General features: G+C 37.9%; 2 non-coding genes across 2 annotated transcripts; one reads left to right on the top strand and one right to left on the bottom strand.

Annotated features, from left to right (window-relative positions):
- Positions 1-248: 248 nt before the first annotated feature.
- Positions 249-355, bottom strand: LOC142173114 (small nucleolar RNA R71). The gene has a single exon (XR_012702544.1). It is a non-coding gene; the product is annotated as a small nucleolar RNA R71 (small nucleolar RNA).
- A 6,721-nt stretch (positions 356-7,076) lies between these two features.
- Positions 7,077-7,183, top strand: LOC142173092 (small nucleolar RNA R71). The gene has a single exon (XR_012702521.1). It is a non-coding gene; the product is annotated as a small nucleolar RNA R71 (small nucleolar RNA).
- The last annotated feature ends 15,123 nt before the right edge of the window (positions 7,184-22,306 follow it).

The raw sequence follows: 22,306 nt of genomic DNA, 5'->3' as shown, positions 1-22,306 counted from the left end.
ATTGTTGTGTCTTCAGAGGGAAGACAAACGAAGATCCAAACACACATCTAATAGACTTCGAGGAGATTATGAACACATTTCAATACAATGGTGTGTCATAAGATGTAGTGTATTTAAAGGCGTTTCACTTTTCTCTTAAAGATGATGCAAAGCAATGACTTCAAAGCTTGCCCACAGGTTCGATTAGAACATGGGAGGAGATGACCAGAAAATTCCTTGATAAATCTTTCTCCTCAGCTGAAACGGGCAACTTTAGAGGAGAAATCCATAACTTCTACCAGAAAGATATTGAAATGATTTTTGAAGCATGGGAGAGGTTTAAGGAGATTGTTCGGTAGTTTCAACATAGAGAAATTGAACTCTGGATGCAACTCAGGACTTTTGGGATGGATTGACACTAGCCTCATGTAGAACATTGAGCAATGCAGATGGAGGCCCATTGATGAAGAAGACTCCAGCGGAGATAGTTACAATTCTTGATGAATTATCTGATGATGCTAATCAATGCCCTCTAAGAGTACAGAAAGAAGAAGATGAACTGGTGTTCACTAGGTTGATACTAACACATATATGCAGGTACAATTTAATGCTATGGCCAAAGAGATAAAGAAGCTGACCTTAGCTTCGATACAAGGTGATCCTCACGCAACTTGTGATATATGTGGAATAGGACACCTACTTATGAGTGTCAAGCCTCAACCGAGGAAGTAAATGTTGTGGGAAACTACAATTTCAATGAAATGGGTCAAAGGCACCTCGATTGTTCATGGAGGTCACCTGGAGGTACTGCGAATGCTTGGAAGCAAAATAACTCTAGACCGTAGTGACAAGAAGCTCCAGTATACCAAAATTAGCAGATGCAACAATTTCATCCTCAACAGCCCATTCATCTTGGTCTAGAGGATCTAATGAAGGCTTTCATTATCAAGATAGATGAGAGGTTGGACGCTCATGGAGAAGCTATCAAAGAATTGGGCACTAGTTTGGAAACCTGGAGAGACACGTGGGACAGATTGCAATAAACTTATCTTAGAGTGTTCCAGGAACTCTCCCTGCTGACACTAAAAATAATCCCAAAGAAATAGTGAATGTTGTAACTCTGAGAAGTGGGCAAGTGTTGAAAGATCCCACCCCAATCCAAAAAGAGGTGATACTTAAAAAAGAAAGTGGGGAGCAACTGAAGAATGATGTTGATAAAACGAAGAAAGGACCAATGAAAACTAAGCAGAAGAAGAAGGAAGAAATTGAGAAAGGAGGAACGTGAGAAGAGCGAGCATATGCCTTCTTTACCTTTTCCCCAAAAGCTATATAGAGAAAAGATGGACAAGTAATTTGAGAGATTTCTGGATGTGCTGAAACAGGTTCATGTAAACTTACCATTTACAGAAGTGCTCTCACAAATGCCTGCTTATGCCAAATTTATGACGGAGATCCTTACAAAGAAGAGGAAGATAGAGGACACTTCAGTGGTCAAGCTCACAAAGCATTGGAGTGCGATATTCCAAACAAACTCCCACAAAAGTGTGGAGATCCATGGAATTTTACTATACCTTGCTCATTAGGAACTATAGATTTTGATAAATCTTTACATGATTATTTTGGCCTCAATTAATTTAATGCCTCTATCTATTTATAGGAAACTAAAGAAGGAGATCAGAGAGATAAGGTCTGTACCAATATCTTTGCAGCTGGCAGACCAAACTACTTTAATACCAGAGGGGATAGTGGAAAATGTGTTAGTTCGAGTTGATAAATTTGTATTTCCTGTGGATTTTATAGTGGTGAATATAGAGGAAAACAAGGAGGCCTACCTCATCTTAGGAAGACCATTCTTAGCGACGAGCATAGCGATATTAGATATACATGAGACAAAACTCATGTTTAGAGTGGATGAGGAGACTATGACTTTCAAGATGGATATAGAAAAGGGGGTACAAAAAGAAAAAAACAAGTGCGAGTGTTGAGTAGAAAGTGAAGGGCTCGAAAGAGAAGGCTGTAGTGAGCGAGAAAGATAAATGTGAGCTGTATCCCAAGAAGGCCAGAAGAAGCTATACACATGGATGTGTGAATTAGTTCAGGCGCGAGAAATGGAGCCCGACTTCGACTCAAACCCCGACTAGATATTCAGGGAAGTTTCCTCTACTTTATGCTTTTTAATTGTGTCATGGGGGAATGCCACAACTTAAAGTGTGGGATGTGGGATATTTATATGTATGATTGTATATGTGTTTCTTTTTGTTAATTGTAGTAGTTACAAATTTGACCAGCGCAAAACACACACTTAAATTCTGCTTGCTAATCAAATATAGTATAGTATAATATCGTATCCACATGAATTGGATTTAAATAGAATTCTCGTAGTTTCTAGCTTGATTGTTATCCAAGATGATCAACACTTGATATTTATAAGATTTCTAACTAAAATTAACTAAGAGTTTAAAGCTTTTGACTAATGACAATCGAAACAAAGATAAGCAAGGAAGTTATCAGTGGGAGAAAATAGAGGTTGATAGGATAGGTACAAGATAATTGTTTGGGATCTAACTCTAGATAATTAACTTCTAATGTTCACGTGAGTCTCTCGAATTCACTCAATTATTAGTTCAAACGTTCAGCAAAAATGCCTCTCTCGATTAATTCTTAACCTCACAAGATGAACCAATTTAAGCACGTGAACATATGCAAGAATGCGTAATGAATTGGTCTTTAGGAAAACCTCTTTCGATTATTCTCCTAACTAGGTTTAATCAAAAATTCAACTAGCCTATTTCGATTACTAAGAAGAATTAACTCAACCAACAATAATATGCAAACATATCACAAGTTATGCCTCTCTCGATTACATGAACAAGTGAATATAGTTGCAACAGTTAAATCATCCAACAACGCTTCAATACATAAAACTAGAGTTATAATCTATAAACAAATATCAATACACCAAATCCATCAAACCCTAAAGAGAATTACTCAATAGATATGGAGCAATTCATCAGAAATAATCTTAAAGTTTAGGAAAATATAAATTCAATCCAGACTCTGGTCTTGAGTGAGGAGGAATGATGAAATAGATGTGCTTTTGTTCCTCCAACTCCTCCTTGGCTTCCTTAGGTCTAAAGTATGTCAAAAGTCGAAAACATTTTCCCATGTATTTATACCAAGTAGGGTCCGACCCAAACGAAATCACTCTTTCCTAGCCAAAATATGAAAACATGCAAACTTAATGCTTTTCATGCGTCGCACTATGCTACGCCTAGTGCGCCGCATTAGTGCAATTTTCTCGATCGTAAACTTTCTGAACTTAGCTTGTCTGACAGAATTTTGTATTGATGCTACACATTATGCCATACACTATGCCTAACATTAGTGTATTTTTCGGTCAGACCTCAAAACCCTATCCTTTGAACTTTGTCAATCTTCTGACATAAATTTACTATACTGCGTCGCACTATGTGTCGCTCAGTGCATCGCACTAGTGCATTTATTCATATGTTGCATCTTCCTTAATTTTTGACGTCCAGAAGTGATCCTCGACACCCAAACACGATCCCGATTTAATCCTTTTTGCTTTTACTCAGACTTCAATGCTTCAAATAGCTCGAATTAGTTCCATAACATCTACATAACTCGGAATTATTCCTACGTGGCATAAAATACATAATAAATGCAAAATACTACCAATTAAAGCTCAACACTAGTAAAGTGCAGCGAGTTAGAGTGCAATAAGCGACTGAAACATGAGATTATAGCCTATCATCAACACCCCACACTTAACCATTGCTTGTCCTCGAGCAATCAAACTACACTTCATATAGACACGACCTTTTTAAACAACTTTCCTAACTCATCACACCAAAGAATAATTAAAATAGATTAAGCACAATATTGTAACATCCCCACCTCAAGATTTGACTCAAATGCACCACACAGTTTTCACAATCCCTCTAACATAGAGGTCAATGACATTATATTTCCTTCATGAATCAAGTGCCCTCACACAATAATAAAGAGTAGTTCCACACACAATAACATTTAAGAACAATTAGGAAATCAATATATAAAGAATTCGCTCACTCTCATAAACAACATTCATATGCCACAAAAGACATACCATAGGTTTTCCCGTAATGTGCTACTCTACTAATTGAGCTCATTTAGTCAAGGATCAAGTAGGACTTTACTTGGTTGTAATGTAGGTTGCGGGGCGGGTAGGATACATTTAGATATAAGAGTGACTAAACCGAAAATCCACCTTCACATCAATATGCATTAACTCCCTACTTCTTTAAGCTTAATTACATCAAGAGTCACCACTATCAAAGAATATTTTGCACAACAATACAACATTTTTTATTTTCTCTTTCAATTCAAGTGGCTCTTACTTTTTCAAAATATTGCACCTTCTTCCTTATTTCAATAGTTCTACTAAAAAGCCAAACCAGCCACCCTACACTTCAACTTTTACAAAGTTCATAACAAATCCAATTGCTCACGAGAGGTAAACGGTTCAAATAGATGGTCAATTCAAACAAATGGGCAAGGCTTGTAATGTGGTTGCCAAAGAAACAACATTTTAGGCTCAATGAGGTTAACTAAGATACATAACAATTAGGTGGGTAAAAGCATATAACTGGGTCAACAAAGAAATGCCTCTATTACTTCCAAGACTGAACAAAACTACTATTTCACTTTGCAAACACACGAGGCAAGTTCTAGACATTAAATGCAATGCACAGAATAACACAAAACCTCACACACACATGGCACATAACTTACTTAGGATCGGATTCATCAAGACACTCTAGTCAAAGCCGTAATGCAAAGTTAAGATCAAAAAACTTAAGGTACTTATACAAGAGTCAAAAACTGAGCCTAAGTGTCACACTAAAGCAATCACGCTATTCTCAAGGTATAATAGAGTCAAGATATATTTCCTTCCATCTAAACCATAGCACAAGGTCTCCTACTCCTAACAAAAATAAAAATTAACTACACCCAGTTCAAACAAAACCCTTGGAAAAGAACCGCGACACAAAGAAAAATCAAGGGGGAATTGTTACACTACCTAACAAAAGAAAATCTTTGTCTTTTTTTACTTCAACTTTATTCCCTCAAGAAACCCGTTGAATGATATCCTTCATCGGGAAAAACAAAATTCAAGTTTTCAATATTTCAAATTTTTATGGTTTTTTTCCAATTTTCCATCTACTACAACTAACAAAAACTAAAAGTAATATACATACATACAACATATCCCCCACCCCACACTTTAAGTTGTGGCATGTACCCATGACATACAATTAAAAAGCATAAGGTAAAGGAAACTTCCCTGAACATCTAGTCGGGGTCTGAGTCGAAGTCGAGCTCCATCCCTTACCTTCGAACCAATGCGCACATCCATGCAGACAACTTCTTCTCAACATTTTTGGGCTACACCCCACACTTATCTTTCTCACTCTATGCAGCCTTCTCTTCCAAGCCCTTCATTTTCCACTCAACACTCGCACTTGGTTTTTGTTTTAGCACCCATTTTCTATATCTATCTTGAAAGTCACAATCTCATCACCCACTCTAAGTATGAGTTTTTTCTCATGTATATCTAATATCGCTCTGCCCGTCGCTAAGAATGGTTTTCCTAAGATGAGGGCGACCTCCTTGTTTTCCTCCATATTCACCACTATAAAATCCATAGAAAATACAAACTTATCCGCCCGAACTAACACATCTTCCACTATCCCCTCGGGTATTAAAGTTGTTTGGTCTGCCAGCTGCAAATATATTGGTGCAGACCTTATCTCTCCAACCTCTTATCTAGTTTCTGTAAATAGACAGTGTCATTAAATTAATTGAGGCACCAGAATCACATAAAGATTTGTCAAAATCGATAGTTCCTAAAGATCAAGGAATATTGTGGGAGTTTATTTTGCAATATTGTGCTGCAATGCTCTATGAGATTGACCACTGAGGTCTCCTCTGCTTTCCTCTTCTTCATAAGGATCTCTTTCAAGAATTTAGCATAAGAAGGGATTTGTGAGAACACTTCTGTGAATGGTAAGTTTACATGAACTTGTTTCAGCATATCTAAAAATCTCTCAAACTTCTTGTCTAGATTTTCTCTATATAGCTTTTGAGGGAAAGGTAAAGCATCCATATGCTTGTTCTCCTCAGGTTATTCCCTTCTCGATTTTTCTTCCTTCTATTTTTTCTCAGCTTTCATCGGGCCATTTTTCTTCTTGTCCTCATAACTTTTCAGCTACTACCCACTTTCTTTTTCAAGTCTCACATCATTTTGGATTGGGGTGGGATCTTTCAACACTTGCCCAGTTCTTAGAGTTAAAACATTCACTGTTTCTTTGGGATTCTTTTCTGTGTCAGCGGGGAGATTACCTGGAACCCTCTCAGATAATATTGTTGCAATCTGTCTCACTTGTCTCTCCAGGTTTCGCAAACCAGTGCCCAATTCTTTGATAGATGCTCCATGAGCGTCCAACCTCTCATCTGTATTGATAATGAAAGCCTTCATTAGATCCTCTAAACCAGGCTGCATGGGTTGTTGAGGCTGAAATTGCTGCCTCTGCTGATTTTGGTATGTTGGAGCTCCTTGCCCCTGCGATCTAGAGTTATTTTGTTTCCAAGCACTTGCAGTACCTCCAGGTGAACTCCATGAAAAACCGGGGTGGCTCTGACCCATTTCATTGAAATTGTGGTTTCCCACAGTATTTACTTCCTCGGTTGAGTCTTGACACACATGAGTAGGGTGTCCTCTTCCACATATATCACAGGCTGCATGAGTCTCATTTTGTATCAAGGCTAAGGTTATCTTTCATATTTTTTAGCCATAGCATCAAGTTGTACTTGCACATATGTATTTGCATCAACCCTGGTGAACACCAATTGATCTTATTCTTTCCGCACTCTCCGTGGGTCATTGATTAGCATCTTTAGAAAACTCATCAAAAATTGTAACTATCTTCTCTGGAGTCTTCTTCATCAATGGGCCTCCAACTGCATTGCTCAATATTCTACGTGAAGCCGGTTTCAATCCATCCCAAAAGTCCCGGAGTTGCATCCACAGTTCAATTTCGTTATGTTGACACTTTCGAACAATCTCCTTAAACTTCTCCCATGCTTCAAAAACCGTTTCACTATCTTTCTGGTGGAAGTTATGGATTTCTCTTCTAAACTTGCTCATTTTAGCTGAGGAGAAAGATTTATCAAGGAATTTTCTGGTCATCCTCCTCCCATGTTCTAATCGAACCTGTGTGCAAGCTTCGAAGCCATTGTTTTGCATTATCTATAAGATAAAAGGGGAATTCCCTTAACTACACTACATCTTGTGACACACCATTATATTGAAAGGTGTTCATAATCTCCTCGAAGTCCATTAGATGTGTGTTTGGATCTTGGTTTGGCTTCCCTCTTAATACACATCAATTCTAAAGGGTTTGAAGCAACCCATGCTTTAACTCAAAATTGTTTACAACAATTGGAGGTGGTATCACACTTGATAATCCTTGATTGTAGACCGATCTAGCATAATCGCAAAGTGTTCTCTCGTGCATGGGAGCTTTATTTTCGAACTGGTCTGCACCCAAGGGTTGATTTTGAGCAATTCTACGACCTCTACCTTCTTCATAGATAATCTGTGTATCTCTAATAGATGCTTCTTCAGTATCCCGTGCAGCTTGTTCACGTCGTTGGGCTACTTCTCTCGCAGAAAAATCTACATTATCCTCACCATTTCTAGCCATAAATTCTTTGGTTTAGGATTGCCCAACCTTTTCTAACGTCTCGGTGAGATTTCTTTCCTTCCTCATCAGTCACAATTATTTTTCTATCTCAGGCTCGTATGGTAGAACTTCTTTCGCAGAAGCTCGAGTCGTGCACCAATCTACACCTGTAACTCGCGCACTATTTCAAACACTATTGATTGCCAATCCCTGGCAACGACGCCAAAATTTGACGAGCGTAAAACACACACTTAAATTTTGCTCGCTAATCAAATATAGTATGGTATACTCTCGTATCCACAAGGATTGTATTTAAACAGTATTCTCGTAGATTCTAGATTGATTGCAATCAAAGATAATCAACACTTGAGATTAATAAGATTTCTAGCTAAAATTAACTAAGATTCTAAAGTTATTGGCTAATGACAATCGAAACAAAGATAAGCAAGGAAGTTATTAGTGGGAGAAAATAAAGGTTGATAGGATAGGTACAAGACAATTGTTTGGAATCTTACTCTAGATAATTCATTTCTAATATTCAAGTGAGTCTCTCAAATTCACTCAATTATTAGTTCAAACATTCAGCAAAAACTCTTCTCTCGATTAAGTCTTAACCTCACAAGATGAACCAATTTAAGTACATGAAAATATGCAAGAATGCGTAATGGATTGGTCTTTAAGAAAACCTCTTTCGATTATTCTTCTAACTAGGTTTAATCAATAATTCAACTAGCCTCTTTCGATTACTAAGAAGAATTAATGAACTCAACCAACAATATAATGCAAAATATCACAAGTTTAGCCTCTCTTGATTACATGAACAAGTAAATATATATATGCAACATGAGTCATCCAACAACGCTTCAATACATAAAAATAGAGTAATAATCCAAAAACAAATATCAAAACATCAAATCCATCAAACCCTAAAGAGAACTACTCCATAGATATGGAGCAATTCATCATAAATAAAGTTAAAGTATAGGAAAACATAAATTGAATCCAAACTCGGGTCTTGAGTGAGGGAGGAATGATGAAATACTTGTACCTTTGCTCCTCCAACTCCTCCTTGGTTTCCTTAGGTCTAAAGTATGTCAAAAGTCCAGAAAATAATATTTTTCCATATATTTATACCAAGTAGGGTCGGGCCTAAATGAAATCACCCTTTCCTAGCCGAAATAGAAAAACTTGCAAACTTAATGTTTTTCATGTGTCGCACTATGCTACGCCTAGTGCGTCGCATTAGTGCAATTCTCTCGATCATAAACTCTCTGAACTTAGCTTGTCTAACAGAAATTTTTACTGATGCTACGCACTATGTCACGCACTATGCCTAGCATTAGTGTATTTTTTTGTCAGATCTCAAAAACCCATCCTCTGAACTTTGTCAATCTTCTGACATAAATATACCCTACTACGTCGCACTAGTTCATTTTATAGTTGTTTCTTCTTCCTTGATTTTTGACGTCCAGAAGTGATCCTCGACCCCTGAACACAATCCCGGCTTAATCTTTTGGAATTTTACTCAGACTTCAAAGCTCCAAATAGCTCGAATTAGTTCCACAACATCTACATAATTCGAAATCATTCCTACACGGTATAAAATACGCAATAAATGCAAAATACTACCAATTAAAGCTCAACATAAGTAAAGTATAGTGAATTAGAGTGGAATAAGCGACTAAAACACGAGATTATAGCCTATCATCATTAGCCCGAGCTGAAATTGTGGAATTCCTTGGAAACTGTAAGATAGAGAATGGAACGGTAAACAGTGTGGTGAAAGGATTGAAGGCAATCTTTGATGATAAAGAGCTAGGGGAGATTCTAAGGATACTTGCTGAAGGCTACTATGACTATAAAAAGTTAAAGTGGCCAAGTCTAGAAAATCTACCTACCTTACTTGCTATCACCAAGAAGTTTGCTGATAGGGACTTTGAACTGCGACCTTGAGTTGTTTATAAGAGTGTGATGAATCCTGCACACGAAGTGGTCTTTGAATTTGTCAACCAGGTGATTCTGCCTAGGCACGAAAGAAGGCACATTGCTACTTTTATGGACTCGGTCCTTATGGAGTGCTTGGATAGTGGGAGGCAGATCAACTGGCCGGGATTTATAATCTAGCTCCTTAATAGGGTGGTTTCTGGCACCAAAACTCATGCCATACCATATGGGTTCATTCTCACTGTTGTGCTTTCTCACTTCAAGGTTCCCCTCAAGAAATGGGATATTAGCACAAACAAAGATCACTTTAAGGCCAACAACTTGATTGCCCTTGACTCTGAGGTCCATGCTGCTCCCAAAAAACCTTGTTTATCCAAGAGGGTGCCTGTAAACAGCAAGGTGAGATACTTGGAGCAGGAGAATGGGGCTAAGGATGCTGAGATTGAAAGGCTGAAGAAGAAGCTAGCGGAAGTAGAAACTGAGATGGATGCTCTCGGGTATGAGCTTGCAAAGGAGAACGAGAAGAATGAAGGCATTCTTCATGATATGATGAAGTTTCTTCAAGCCAGAAAGCAAGAACCTGGTTCTTCCAGCTTTAAACCCTTCCTAGCCTAGTTAGAAAACCAGTGACCCGAATGGGATTTTTTTTTTAGATCTTTTTACTCATGGTGTAGTACTATTATTTCCTTATATACTTTGTGGATGGCTCATATCAATGATAATCATTGGTTTTTCTCTAACTGTTTGTTTATGTTTCTTAGATTGATAAGTGATACTTGACTCCATGATTGCATGTGAAGTAGCCTAAATAGCCATGAGTAAGATCTGCTAAAATCTGGTTATATAACTTAATTATGCAACTTTCCGATGATGCCAAAAGGGGGAAGATAGGTTATGCTTTTGCTTTGGACTGTGATGTTTATAACCTAATGATCCTGGTCCTTGATGATTTATGACCTTAAAATGGAAAGTGTTCTAACATTGTGTAGATGTTGAGCTGAGTTGAAACAAGTTTCATGCTTATGAAAAGCATAGAGTTTGTTATCATCAAAAGGGGGGAAATTTGTTGGCCTAAGTAAGTTTTGATGATTGACAAAGGGACACATGCATGAACCAGGCCAATACACAGTGTACACAGGGCACGGGCCGATTCAAGCACAAGGCATGCATGTGAAGGAGATAAGCATAAGTGGTTATATCTGCTATTTTTTGAACAAAAAGGTTGCATAATTGATAAGGAGCAGGACTCCTTACTTGAAGACAACTCTATCCTAGATAAGGAAGGAGTTAGAAATTGAAGATAACTAGAACTCTTCCACCATGGAAGAGTATAGCTTTAGAACTCTAGTTGATCATATTCTACTAACTCTATATATTTCAGGATGTTCTCTTTTACAGGTACGCACAAACGCCGAAGTTAAACAAGAGTTGAGAGCAAAATAGCAAGGCAATCTTTGAACAATTCCTGTATGTTTCATATGTGCGAACCAGAAGCTACATGAACCAGATAGAAGAACCAGTTTCAAGTGTCTGTCTTTTATTCTAATTTCATTGTAGTTGGGCTTTTGAGTTGTACCTCTCATCTTTCTCTAAAAGCATTTGTACTAGGTACTCTCGGTGTATTGTTCAAGTTAGAGTTAATTTGAAGTTGTCGCAACAACATGAAGTTGGTTGCCACAAAGAGTTAGAGGTAATCCTTAGAGTTACAAGAGTTTTGTAAAGGCTATTTTTGGTTCAATGATTTAGTGGAGTGTTGGGGAAAATCCTACTAGGAAGTAGGTCATGATGTTTTTACCTTTTGAGCCAAGTATTTTCCACGTAATATACTTGTGTTCTTTACTTTCTGCATTTATTATTTCGCAACCGTATTGTAAGGAACACGTAGAAGAACCAGGTCCTTTTATAATCTGTGCACGCAAAAAATGGACACCACACAAATTACCCCCTCCCCTCTTGTATGGCATTGAAGTATAAAATATCAAAACAGGCAAAATAAGATTATTATACGGAGGCTTGACTGTATTTACATTAGTTTAAGCATCCATCGACTAGTATAGTTACTTTATTAAGTATCATTTAATTTTATGAAGAATAGGACGCCCAAATCTCATTGTTATCTAATTATTAAGATGTTGTCTTTAAATCTGAATATTGAGTAACTAGAAAAGTTTACTTTCTCAACATTTGAATGCGTATAATTTCTCTTTATTTGAAAATTAATCAATATTAAGTTCAAAAGAAAATTATTAAAAACTATTAGATTCAAAAAAATGATTGAGAAAATATTAATTTACCCATCGTTGTAAAAACTGATTGTTTGATGAAGTACACACCAAAAGTTAGCTGCAGTGGTAGCGGTCAAAAGTAATTGTTATGAGGTGGTGATGTTTGTGGTTGACAACGATGGCTGATGGGAATGGTTGTGCTGTAGACTGTAGTAGTTAGTGTTTCTCCCAAACGCACACGCAAGTATACGTGGTCGTATAAGTAACAAAATGATAAGTCGAGTGTCGAAACCATAGAGACTTGTATTAACTACCCACTAAATTCACCAAGATTGTTATTCATTCGAACCAATTCAAGTTCAAGAGTGTGATTATACTAAACAATAATTCTAAGTAGTAACTAAATTATCAAGCAACAAAATGATTATTGTGTATTCAATAGAGACAAATATTTCAGGGTTGTGATCGATTCACCAATCTTATTGTGTTTTAGTTAAATCCCAAATTCATACAATTCACTTATTGTTTCTAATTAATCGAACAATTGCTCTCGTAGCCTTCTCCCAAAGTACTACTCGCCTATTCAAAATAGATTAACGCCTATAGTCCTTTGAAATTAAACTATTAAGAACACATTAATATTACAATATTTAATTAAGCACGGTGACTAGGTGTATTCCTATCCTAACCACAAATCCGCCCCCCTCAGAGTTAAGATCGTGATCTCTTCAATTCGTCTCTAATCTAAACATGGCTTTCCCAAGCATAGCGTAGATAGTAAATAGAACCTAACTGCTGGTCAGACAATTAAGCAATTAATCACAGAATTGAAGAAACAACCATTTATTAGTGAATTGTAATCAAGGTTAAGTCAACGTTAAACAACAATATTCATGGCTAAATCACAATCCCAGAACTATGGGTTTTAGCCACTCATGATTGTATCAAACAAATTCATAAGTATTGGATAATTAAAAATACTAAGAAATGATGAAGAAAACTGAGATCTCCTCGCCCCCGGATGTTTCCCGTGTGTATTTTCTCTTCAAAGTGGCGTCTCCCCTCTCAAAATAGGCCTAGTCTTGCTTTTATATGCGTTGGATAGGTCTAGGGCCGAAATAACCTTGTCCCGGGCATACTTGGACAACTTTCTCGTCACCAGCATCCAGGACAATGTGGGGCCCTGGCACTGGCTTTCTAACATTTTTGCCACTGGTGCCACAGGTGGCGTGGAGCGCTGCCTGTGGCGCTGAAATTCCAACTTTTCCCGTTTCCCTCCGTTTTGGATCTAATCTCGCACCTTTCGCTCTCAATTGCTTTTGGATGATTCCTACACATAAAAATACCCCGAATTAATATAAATCAGTACATTTTACATTCGAAATTGCACGAAACACGAGTAAAATATGAGGCGATATACATATAAATATATATACTTTAAGTTAAATATCAATACCCCACACTTAGACTCTTGCTCGTCCTCGAGCAATGGGACTAACAACCCTATCCCAACTACATACAAATCTCAACTAGAGAGGAACACTTCAATTTTTAACCATACACTCTACCCTTGACTATGATCGATACCGACAACCAAGCTTAAACATGCAAAATTCACATTCTTCTCGTTTTAAGCATGCCCAAGTACAACAATTTCAATTCAATCAATACAAACAACCAATCTGTAACCACCCAACCTCAAGAGCCGACTCGTTACCACTAAGCACTCTCAACTCGCGCACTCAACCAATAAGAGAAGTTTACAACATTACCAATCATTTATGAGATCATGTGCCCTCACTAACAAACAAAAGAGTGAATATAGACTAGTCCGCCCATTCAAATATGCTTTTGAATATAAATTAAGGACATCACGAAATTGAACAAAATTCGCTCACTCTCACAAAGATCTCATATGCATCATGTAGTTGTACCATAAGCTTGCCCATAGTGTACATCTCTACTAATCTAAGCAAACCAAATCTAGGATCAAATTAGGACTTTAAGGTTATAATATAGGCTAAGGGACGGGTATGATATATTTAGGAATAGTGACTAACCCTCCTAAGCACTTTAATACACTACACTCACAATTTGAACACATTTGTTTCTCAACCAATTCACTTGCCACAAACCATATACAACATAACCCTTATTTTCATTAAGCATTTTTATACCCCTACTAGCACAAATTAGTAAGATTCAGAGGTGTGTGTTATTCTACATTATTTGACTATCTGCCACGACCCGAAATTCCCACCTTCAGGACTATGATGGTGCCTAACATTTCACTTGTTAGGCAAGCCAACGTTAAAATAATCTTAACCATTTTTAAGCAAATTAATTTAAACAAAAGTTAATTATTAAAATAAAGTTCGGAAGACCATAACCACCTAATCAGTACAATACATCCCCGAATCTGGTGTCACAAGTGCACGTGCTTCTAGAAAAATACAAATAAAGAACTGAATAAAATTCAAGTTGTTTCAAAGATAATACACAACTAAGATAAAATAGAAGGGGACTTCAGGACTGCGAACACTGTGCAGTTATACATTAAGTCTCCTCTGAGTAGCTAAATTCGAGCATGTCTATGGTACGCCGCTGGTACCAAATCCAAAATCTGCACATGAAGTGCAGAGTGTAGTATGAGTGCAACCGACCCCACGTTCTCTGTAAGTATCGAGCCCAACCTCGACGAAGTAGTGACGAGGCTATGACAAGACACGTACGTAAACGACCTGTACAGGTATATACAAATACAAAGTAACAATAATATAATAAATAAAAATTTATAAATTTTGAGGGGACATGCGAAGGGGAATGATATAATAATTTTAGCAGAAGAAGTATCACTTAGCAGCCAATTAATTCATCAACAATAAAATGAGCAACTGATAATATGAAAAAGGCACGGCACCACCCTTCGTTCTTTTACTCTCATTCCTCCCATAAATTGATAAATAAATAATTATAATTGGCACATCACCCTTCGTGCCATAACTCTCTTTTGGCACGGCATCACCCTTCGTGCTTTTACACTCTTCCTTACCATGAAAATAATCATATAAATTCGGAAGAGTATTTAAATGCGGGGATATACACTCATCAGTCAATTCAGTACCAGAATACCGACTTCACCTTAAAAAATATTCAACAATAATTAAATGAATAATAATTTCATGAATAATGATCAAATAATCAATAATAAACTGAAGCAGGAATATCTTAATTAAATAGGCAATTATTCTCGATAAAAAAATTTCCACCCGCATGCTTTGACTCAACCACAACGTATAAGTACTCATCACCTCACATATACATTGTACCCGCACATGAAATCACGTAGCAAATAGACAAATAAGTCCTACTCCTTCAAGTCAAGGTTAACCACGACACTTATCTCGCTTTGCAACCAAATTCAAGAATCCAATAAACCTTTGCCTCGCGAATTCGTGTCCAAAATCCCCAAATATAGTCATAAACAATTCAATATACTCAATACTAATCGTAGGAATTAATTCCATATGAATTTATTAATTTTTGATTAAAATCCGAAATTCATCTAAACAATCATCAGTGGGTCCCACTTCTCGAATCTCGAAAAAACTTATGAAATCCGAACACCCATTCCGAGATGAGTCCAACCATATAAAAATTATCAAATTCCGATGTCAAATGAACCTTCAAATCTTAAATTTTCGTTTTTGGAAACGTTTACAAAATTTTCAATTTCTTCCATCTAAATCCGAAATAAAGGATGCATATAGACATGGATTTATGAAATATAATCACTTTTGGTTATAAAATACTTACTCAATTCAAAGTCGTGAAAAACCTCTTTGGAATCGCCAAAATCCGAGACTTAAAACTCAAAAATGAGTGAAAATGGCTAAACCCCAATTTTATGTATTTTGCCCAGCATTTTCGCACCTGCGGCCTTGCATTTGCGAGACAAAGCTCGCATTGCACCAAGAAATATCGCACCTGCGATATCGCAAAAGTGCCCTAGTGACCGCAGAAGCGGTCTTCCTTGCAAAAGCGACTCGTCCATCACGGATGCGGTTGCGCACCTGCACTCATTTCTCCGCAGAAGCGGAGCTCAGTCGGGCTGTTTAATGTCACATAAGCGACTGGATTTCTGAAGGAGCGACCACGCACCTGCGCACAAAATATCGTAGGTGCGACACACTAGAACCAGCACTGGGCCGCAGGTTCCAAATGCTCTGTGGCTCGTCCGAAACTCATCCGAGCCACTCGGGACCTCGTATGAATATTCCAACAAGTCTAGAAACATAATACAGACTTACTTGGGATTTCAATTCACATCAAACAACATCAAAATTACAATTCACACCTCGATTCGAACATTTGATTTTTTTCAAACTTTTCACTTTGCAAAACTCGTGCCAAAACATATTAAACGAATTCAGAATGACTTCAAATTTGGCACACAAGTCATAAATAACATAAAAGAGCTATTCCAATTTCCAGAATTGGATTCCAACCCTGATATCAAAAAGTCAAATCCGTGGTTAAACTTTGAAAATCTTTAGCCTTTAAATTTTTAGTTTTCGTTAAATTTCCATAACTTGAGTTAGGGACCTCCAAATTAAATTCCAGGCATACGCTCAAATCCCAAATCACGAGACGGACCTACCGAAACTATCAAAACACTGATACGAGTCCGTTCACTAAACATGTTGACCAAAGTCAACTTAATTGAGTTTTAAGGCTATATTTCACATTTTAATCAATTTTTTACTTAAAAACTTTTCGGAAAATTATTCGAACTGCGCACGCAAGTCGAGGAATAATGAATAGTGCTGTTTGAGGTCTCAGAACACAGAAATAATTATTAAATTTAAAGATGACCTTTTGGGTCTTCACACTATCATTATTTTTTTTTTCTTGCACTTTTTATTTATCTTTCTACACACACTCCATACATTAAAGTTCATTGGCTAGTGACTTTTTGTTTTTCAACTTTAGTGCACCAAAGGGCCTTTCCATGGTTCTACTCGAAAGCTACTCCCCAAATCTCTCACTTTACTTCTTTTAGCGACTAAGGGCCTTAGGAGGTAAAGGTTCAACAATCTCAAATTAAGAACAAAATAGGAGTACGGCTTGTAATGTGGGTGCCAAAGAAAAGTTCTGTTCAACTCTCAAGTCAATCAAGTACATATAGTTGAGAAATTTAAGCACTAATGTACTATGTAGCATACAAGTCGAACAACTGATAAAAGACATCACAAAATAGGCTATTTACTTTACTTAGACGTCACAATTCAAACCATATGCACAGGAAGATAGAATGTATGTCATAGCCTAATGTGCCAGCACCAAACACGTCAATGAGTATCTTAGAACAACTCAGTTTCTTCCTAACCTACTCTTACAAAAAAATATAAAGTATCTGGTTCGAACTACACCCTTGGAGAATAATTGGCGCCTAAAGAAAAACCAAAGGATACTACCTAACTATCCTAAAAAAATCTTTTTGGTGTTTCAAATCAGGATTTATCACCTCAAGAAAATTGTCCAAAAGATCCATCGTCGGGAAAAGTCCGAGCTTTTTCTGATATATTTTTTTTCTTATTTCGCATTTCTGTATTTTTTCTTTCTAAAACAAACTAGACTAAAGACTAGACTAAGTAAAACTAATAACAAAAACAAATTGACACAAGTTATATACAATACATCACAAGTAGTAGTTCTCCCACCCCACACTTAGCTTATTCATAGTCCCCAATACATATAAAAATGTAAAACATAGTAGGGTGAAAAGAAAACTCTTTGTCAGTCGGAGTCCTCTTCCTCAGCATGCCCGCCATCCACAGCTTCGGGCACATCATCATAAGGTCCTAGAGGCACCAAAGCCATGGGCCCCGTGATATCATCACCAATCTCATCCTCCATATCGGAGCCTCTGTAAGTGTTTGCATCCTCCAACGAGTGAATGAGGCTGCCAGGTGCAATCCCTAAATCTCTTTGGAGGAACTAGATAAATTATTGTGTAAATGCATACACTCCTCATCCGAGACACCCACACTGCTCATGATTAAATTTAAGGAGTTATAAAGATACATGTTGAAGTTCTCGTCTTGTTCGTTCCGTATAGCCTAAGTAATCTTAAGCATAGTCTCCAACAAGGATGTGATGTCCAACAGCCCTTTAGGCGCCTCCACCACCTCATCATACCTTGGGTACTCTGGTACCTCCCGGGAGAGCATATATTGCGTGAGCAAGTTGCCAAAGAAAAACCTCTTAATCTGCCGTCCAAATCGTGCGCGGGCCATCTCCCCCAGCATGATCTCACCCACATTATTGGGTCTCCCAGTCATCAAAAAGAATATTACACACACTCGATCTCGAGTGCATTCCCTGTTGTGCTCCACTGGCATGAGTCTGGCTTGCATAAAATTCTTCCACACTTTGGTGGTCTTGTTGAAATCAGAGTGAACCATCTGAAGGTGAATATCACCTTAATTTTTGGTCCACTTAGCATTTGAATCAACACCAAAAAGAGTGTGACGTATCGCCGTGTAGCTCGGGCTTTTGAAAATTTATTTAGCCTCCTCGGGTAGGGATTCTCTACCCCCAAAAACTCACACATAGCCTTCCTATTCAGTGGCACGTCTATTCCACGTACATGTGACCTAAATAAGTCTGTATTCCAGTTGGCGTACAGTTCTCGCACCATGCTTAAATTTGCATGGCCGATGCATTCTATGAGTTTGTCCATGTCCAGTGATCGCAATCGGCCAAGCACATCCGGGAAATTCCTTTCTAAAGTTTTTACATTAATTCCCATTTCGGAAACGTACCACCCATATGGCATATCCCTATGACATGCAATAGAAGCATCATTTGTTTGATACAAACGAGGCCTCGGTTGTAATGGTGTCTGCTTTGATCCCCCGGACACTTGTTTCCCTTTTATTTGCCTTGAGGATCCTTCTCATTGCTTGCGCTTTTTGAGCGCGGGGGAATTGGTGGAGGACTTTCCTATTCCCTTGCCTTTACTTTCATTATCACGAGCCATAGCAACCTGCAACACAAATAAGCATGAATGTGATAACAAATCAATAAATCAGTCTAAGGTTGCCGCGCTAGTCAAAAATGATCCTACACTTAAAACCGAAGGCTCAATGTAAATTACTCACAATCGTGGTCTATAACACACAAGTGTTGCACCATAAGGAAATGGGTACTCAATACTTCCCCATTCCACACAATATCTAAAAGGCACTAACGACGCCACACACACAAGTGATCGATCCTGGCTAAGTGAATGAACCTCAATGCAGGCAAGCGGCATATGGTACTTACTTTTTACACAACCACTACACTAAATTAGCTAATCCTACAAAGTTCTACAACATACACAATAAAGAATACATGGTGTGGTCTACATGTGCGCATTTAAAACCAAGCTCCCAAACATGTAAAATAATCCCCATACACCCCACACTTAGCCCAATATCATATACAACTACACTCGGTTACTCAGACTTCACCGGTGCACAAAATGTTCATTCAAACATTTTAACAAATACCTTGTGGGCATGAAGTGTGTGCACTTTAGTTTAATAATGGTGGAACATGGTGGCCCTCCCAAATTTCAATGAAGTAGAAGGAATTTTAGTTTACTACTCCATATACAATATAACCACAACAAATTTTGACCTATAATCGGACCACCTACAATAGAACAATTCTTAAGAAACAACTTAGGTGCAAAAATTGGGAATTAGGATATTTGGGGAGATATGATGTTTATTAGCATCTACCTATTAAAACAACAAGAACAAGAAAACGAAGAACATACCTGTATGATTTAGGATGAGATCACGAGAAGAGCTTAAGAAATGTTGAGAGAGAGAGAGAGAGAGAGAGAGAGAGAGAGAGAGAGAGAGAGAGAGAGAGAGTTGCGTTTGGGTATTTTGGGAGGTGGGTGTTTGAGTTATGTTTTAATTTATGTTATGGGTGGGTATGTGTATTTAGTATGGGTTGTTATGTGAGAGTATATGGGTAGATGGGTTGGGTTTTATGGGCATGGGTTAAATCAATTATATAATTAAATAAAAGGAAAAAAAATAAATTAAAACGTACCTGCCCAGCCCAGCGCCCCACGCTATTACTGGCACTGGGGTTTCACCATACTGTATTGGGTCCCCCAAGTCAGTGACATGGGCGTTAAATTTCGAGAATTTGTTTTTATAACATCCATATCCCCCAAGCCTTTTATACATTTAATTTACATGACCCACACCATTCAACCTATAAATTCTATGTCTACAAAGAAAATGCAAACTCTAGTCTACTCTAACTAAAAAATTAAAAGTTATGAAAGCAATAAAAATTGGGTTTCCTCCCAACAAGCTCCTGATTTACTGTCGATGTACGACGCAGGGCCTCTCTTAGTCATCAGTGAGTACAACTTTGGTCTTCTCACGATCAACTATTCCTCCCCAATAGTGCTTGACTCTGTGTCCATTCACTAAAGATTTTTTTTCAGCATTTAACACGCGCAGCACAATTGCACCATAAGGAGTGACTCTCACCACCTCAAACATGCCTGACCATCTCGATTTTAACTTCCCAGGAAACAACTTGAGCCTAGAATTGAATAATAATACATGTTGTCCTGGCTCGAAGTGACGTGGCATGATACGCTTGTCATGCCATCTTTTTATTTTTTCTTTGTATAGCTTAGCATTTTCATAGGAGTGAATCCTGAACTCATCTAACTCATTCAGCTGCAAGAGTCTCTTCTCGCCCGCGACTTAAGGTCCATATTCAACTTCTTAATGGCGCAGTATGCTTTGTGTTCAAGTTCAACAGGCAAGTTACATGCCTTCCCATAAACAAGCTTATACGGCGATGCCCCAATTGGTGTTTTGATTCTATATGTCACAAGGCATCATCTAACTTTGCAGTCCAATCCTTCCTATTCACACTCACCATCTTCTCTAAGATTTTCTTTATTTCTCTATTAGATACCTCAACTTGTCCACTTATTTGAGGATGATATGCCATAGAAACTCTATGGCATACTCCATATTTAGCTAGAAGGTTATTCAACAACCGATTGCAAAAATATGTCTCTTCATCACTAATCAAGGCACGTGGAGTCCCAAACCTCGAAAATATATTCTTTTTCACAAATGCAACTACTACCATGGCATCATTTGTTGGCAATGCGATCGCCTCTACCCATTTTGACACATAGTCAACTGCTAACAAAATATATTTGTTTCCTCTGGACAGTGGGAATGGTACCATAAAATCTATTTGCCACACATAAAAAATATAGACCTCCAAGATGTTATTCAAAGGTATCTCATGTCTCTTAGTGATTGTTCCTGTTCTATGACACAGGTCACACTTCTTAACAAATGTATGAGCATCCTTGAATAATGTTGGCCAAAAAAAACCGGATTGTAATACCTTAGCAATTGTTATATCACCTCCATGATGGCCCCCATAAGGTGATGCATGACAATCATACAATACTAATTCCACCTCCTTTTCTGGAATGCATCTCCTCATCAATTTATCAACACACTGTTGTTACAAGTATGGCACATCCCAGTAGTAGAAGTTTACATCATGTAGAAACCTCTTTTTCGCTCCAGATTCAATTTTATGAGGATGTACCCCGCTCACAAGATAGTTCACACAGTCCGCGTACCATGGGGGAGGGTCTTGGGTGATAGAAAAAAGTTGCTCATCAGGGAATGCTTCTTTAATTTGTCCACCTTCCTCCACATGGTCGTGCTTTTCCAGCCTTGATAGATGGTGAGCTACTTGGTTCTCTGTGCCCTTTCGATCTCGTATTGCTACATCAAATTCCTACAACAACAAAACCCAATGCATCAATCTAGCCTTGGATTCTTTTTTTGTAAATAGATACCTGATTGCTGCATGATCGGTATGGACTATGACTTTTGTTCCCACGAAGTATGTCCAAAATTTCTCAAAGGCCCACACAACGGACAACAACTCCTTTTCAGTGGTGGTGTAATTCAGTTGTGTATCATCAAGAGTCTTACTTGCATAGCAGATGGAATAAAACATCTTGTGCTTCTGGCCTAGCACTGCCCCAATAGCATGGTTACTTGCATCACATAGAAGTTCAATTGGTAAGGACCAATCTGGTGCCGCAATAATGGGGGAAGCCACCAACTTCTTTCTGAGCTCTTTAAATGCCTTCAGGCAAGCGTCATCAAAATCAAAAAATCCTTAAAAGCGCCTTCAACCTGCACAAAGGAGTAGCAATTTTTAAAAAATCCTTAATAAAGCGCCGATAGAACCCTACGTGTCCCAAGAAACTCCGGACACCCTTTATAGAAATGGGTGGAGGTAATTTTTCAACTGCCTACACCTTTGCCTTATCAACTTTTA

The sequence above is a fragment of the Nicotiana tabacum genome, chromosome 18 (genome assembly GCF_000715075.1).
Source record: "Nicotiana tabacum cultivar K326 chromosome 18, ASM71507v2, whole genome shotgun sequence".
Classification (NCBI taxonomy): Eukaryota; Viridiplantae; Streptophyta; class Magnoliopsida; order Solanales; family Solanaceae; genus Nicotiana; species Nicotiana tabacum.
The sequence above is the reverse complement of the archived record's forward strand: the minus strand, read 5'-3'. Positions and strand labels throughout refer to the sequence as shown.